This window comes from Megalops cyprinoides, chromosome 5 (assembly GCF_013368585.1).
Source record: "Megalops cyprinoides isolate fMegCyp1 chromosome 5, fMegCyp1.pri, whole genome shotgun sequence".
NCBI lineage: Eukaryota > Metazoa > Chordata > Actinopteri > Elopiformes > Megalopidae > Megalops > Megalops cyprinoides.
Genome location: NC_050587.1, coordinates 25,666,308 through 25,671,119, shown reverse-complemented (window position 1 = coordinate 25,671,119; position 4,812 = coordinate 25,666,308).

The window sequence follows — 4,812 nt, the reverse complement described above, 5'->3', positions numbered from 1 at the left end:
TCTCTCTCTCAACTTGTGCCTTTCAGAGTAGGTCCCAGGACCAGGGGTCAAAGGCCAGGGGCAAACAATAGCCTCACCATTCAGAGGTCAGATGAGGTTGAGTGTATAAAGAAAGAGTGTGTGTGTGTCAGAATGTGTGTGTGTGTGTGTGTGTGTGTGTGTGTGTGCGTGTGTTCCATGGAAAAGGTCTTGCACATTTATATGTACAAAAAATTTTATTACTGAAGTCAGAGGGAGATACCAAAAGCCACACTCACATATAAACACACTCATTCTCTGTCACATGTACACGCATACTCATGCGCACAAACACACACACACCCTTTTCTACTTCTTTTGAATCTCTCTCTTTTCTTGTTTCTTCATGCCCTGCTAAATTGAAGAGGCTATGAAAGCACTGCCAAAGAGCTCGCAACAAGGGAACAAAGTTACAGATTTTATACAACTAATCCGCTTCCTCCCAATCTCTTTTCCTGTTGCTGTCTACCTCTCTCTCTTTCCCTCTTTTACTTTCTTTCTTTTCCTTGCCCTCTTTCTTCTGTTTAGTCTCTCTCTCATCCCTCTTCATGTTCTCTTCCTTCTGTGTTCTACCCCTGGTCTCCCGCACTCTCATCCTCGTTTTCACCCCTCTGTTTTTCTCTTTCCTCCACTCCGGATCACTCCTTCCCCTCCCCCTCTGCTCTCTCCCCTCTCTCTCTCTATTCAGCCCCATTGATCATGCATGCAGAAATTGAACACGCCCATAATTCCTGTCAGAATAGAACCATGTCCTACATACAGCCCACACCCCTCGCCTCAAATCCACGCACGATGAGTGCCACACACACACACACACACACACACACACACACACACACACTCACACACACATACACAAAAAAACTCTGCATCCACAAACATAAACACACACGAGTACTCACACACACATACACAAAAAACTCTGCATCCACAAACATAAACACACACACACACACACACACACACACACACGAGTGCTCACATGCACATACACAAAAAAACTCTGCATCCACAAACATAAACACACACACACACAAACCCCACACACACAGATACACATACACACACACAAACAGACAAATCCATCTCTGTCTTTTTTGCACCATTTAGTCAAAAGAAAATCTTGTTAATGTGTATGTATGTAGACACATATGTGGCAACTGTAATATGCAACTAGTGAGCAGTTTAAATTATTTCTGTCTCTCCCAAGTACAACTGAACTGCAATTTCTGACAGTTGTTTGCAGATCCTGTTTGGCCTTAGACTGGAGAAGGGGAACTCAAACAAAATCTGATGTAATAGCAGTTATTGTCATGCTGGCCAGAGTTATGAATGATTGTTTATTCACTTAAGCAATAGCATATTCCTTAAAATCGAAGTCAAAATTCATTATGACACATTTAGGGGAAAAATATTTAAAACCATCCACATTCCAATATTCTCTCAGCCAAAGATTAAAGGCAGAGTCTCAGTTTGTCACACAGCTGGCAAGACTTTAATATTCTACACAGAAGGGAAGAGCAGATTTTAAAGATTCATTATATTTTTTGACTTTTGGTGAACAGTGTGATCATTACTAACAGCACAGGTGTTATAAGTATTGTTTTCAATATGTTTTACAAATAAACTAAAGTTGTTGAGAGTCTGCAAAAAACCTGAAGAGTGATTGCCTGATCTTTTTGGAATGATATCAGTCATAACAGTATGATATCTTCCTATTAAAATAAATGTGTCTTACAGGAATATGATATTCTCCATTACTCTATTCAAGAGCTGCGGAGAATGCCATTACCCCGACCTCAAATCAAGCTCAAGTGTATATTGCCCATGTTCAAAAAGGCATTTTCTGGAGGCTTCCTGTGACACTGTAAGAGAAAACAAGAGGAGCCTTTCATTCTTTAGCCTCTTGGTTTGAGTTAAAGAGGTCTTCAGGAAAATCATGATATTTCAAACACACCTGGGTTGCAGCAGTGTGATGAACCTGGCATGGTCATAATAACCATTTCAGTTTGTCTGAGTATTGAGGACCATGCGCAGTTCAGCCCCAGGACTTCAATTTATGTTAAGGTGACACCGTGTGTGGGGTTAGGCAGCTCTTATGGAAAGCTTGTAATCTGCCACTTAGACGGTTAGCCTGTCACATGGCAGGGAGAGGCTGGGGGGTGGGGTGGTCCAGGGCATTCACTCCTGCTGCTGCTGCCCTGCAACACAGACAGGGGTTTCACAGGTCCAACAGAGCTACTGACCCTGCCTCTACTTACACACACCCTGCAGCTACTGACAGTGCCACTACTGACACTCTAGCAACTACAACAGTCCCTGTTGCTAAGGGCATTATTGCTATGGACACAGGTGCTGTTACAAGAGACACTGACCCTGTTGCTACAGACACCAGTACTGCTGCTAAGGACTCTGACAGAGAGGCTATTGATCCTGTTACTTTGGACACTGTCAGGTGCTACGTTACATTGTCTGTCCTCTTCTCCATCATAGGGAAGCCTGTGATTTCATAAAGTGTGTCATACTAACCAGCTTAAACATGTTTCAGCTTGTCCATAGACTTGATTAACTGTGGTAGCTGATGCTGTGGCAGCTTTTTCCACTCGTGAGGACACAGAGAAACCACTTTCCTGACATTGTATCCAGGTGTTGCATAGCCTGGCTCATCTACCCAAAAACTAGATGTTCACAACAAAACAAACAACTCAGCAATGGTAAGGAGCAGGGCCCATAACCAAAAGGTTGCTGGTTCGATTCCACGCTGGGGCACCACTTCTCTGCTCTTGGGCAAGGCACTTAACCCAGAATTGTCTCATTAAATATCCAGCTGTAGAAATGCATAATATGTAAGAATTGTAACCAATGTAAGTCACTCTGGATAAGAGTATCCGCTAAAGGACTATTGTGTAATGTATATATGTACGACTCAAAATCAATGCCAGCACACCATGGGATGCTGTGACAGTGAGGGACAGATAATCACAGCAGGGTGCCCCCTCAGTCTCTCACCTCACCAACCAGAGACCTGCTATTTCCCTGTGGCCAGATTCATAAAACATGCACTTCCATTGGAACAAGTGCAATCACGCTTTGGCTTTCTTCATTCAACCAGCATTACATATATCTGGTGACAACTGTGTGCTTAACTAAGTGTGCACTGACCACTACAGGTAGGAACACTAAATGTTATCTGTTGTTTTCCCCACCAATCAAAATCCAGATAAACAAAATGGATCAACTGGATCAAAACTGTGCAACTTTCTATCATGCAGATATGTTTCAAATGTTCACATGGTAAACCAATGATAAAAAAACCAAGTCCATTTCAAAATCTATGAACTGTCTCAACTTTTGTAAGTCGCTTTGGATAAAAGCGTCTGCTAAATAAATAAATGTAAATGTAAATGTAAACTTTTAGATCTCTTTTAAATCCACACAACTATCCACCTACCCCCACACTTGTTAATATGTAATTATTTCTGTTCTCTCTCTCTCAGCTGTGTCCTGGAGACCAATCTAATCTCCCCTATTACTCTGAAGGCACTTCAGTAATAACTATGTTGCACAACTCAGTCACTCACACTTAAACACACAGACACTACCTCACACACTCACTAATTTGCACACCCCCTTGCATAGACACTCATTCACTTGCTCTAGCACACACACTCGCTCACTCACACACTCACCCCCAAACACACTCACTCACTCACTCCTTCACACACACTCACTCATTCACGCTCTCACTGAGGGGTTTTGATTTTTGTCCAGCACCTCATTGTCCAGTGATGTTGTTGATCTAACACTAAATAATCTTTATATTCAATTCCCTCTGTCGTAAAGAACATCATGTGGAGTCTGGAAAGATGGATGAGTTCACACATGAGAGAAGATCCTAGAGCTGACAAAGTTGTTTTTTTTAGATGTCATCAAAGCTGCCTGTTGAAAGGGTGTGGAAAATCAGAGAAAGGTGGAAGTAAGGGAGGTGGTCTGTCTTCAGTGCCACGAGGTGGATGGCCCTCTTGTTTCAGACATGGGGTCTCAAGGCACTTTGGCAGTTCAGGCCAGGATCTCTGACAAATTCTCCTTTGTAAAAAGTGTTATACAAATAACTGGATTGAAGAAATTGAAGGATGATTGTTGCTCTTGACCACAACTTTGCAACCTTGATCCCAAATAGGTGTCTTTCGGTTTTATCACAATGGGGTATGGCAGAAATGCGAGATTTAGCCTAAGTCTAAAAAGATATTAAATCTCCACGCATACAAGAGATACAAACCTATATGCCTCCATTCCATTGGCTCATTTTGCACAGTAGCTACATCCTTCACTGTACTCTCAGAGTGTTGGGTATTGGTCTCAAACCAAGGTCACAGTGATGCTCTTGGGCTACGTAGACACAGTGTTGTATCAGGCTATGGTTTGAACTTTACTACCTCCGGTGTCTGACCTATAAAAAGCACAACGAAACAAATCGATGTTAGAAAGCATGCTGGAAACAGTCGCCAGGGGAAACAGTGTAGAGGTACGGGGGAAAAACATCCTTGGGAAATGCTGCTTGTGCATGTCGAGGTAACGCGAAAGAGGCGGAGAGGAGCGAAGGAGGCGAGGACGGACGTTAAAACAGAATGTGAGAGAGCGGGAGAGAGGTGGAGTCTCGGCTTTTGTGTGTGTAAAGCGCTCTCGTCCCGCCTCCCCGCGACGCCCCCAGCCACCCCACCCCCCTCGGCCACCCGCCCCTGACTCCGCTCTCCCCGCTCTCTCACACCGCGCAGACGGGGACAGAGGTACGGC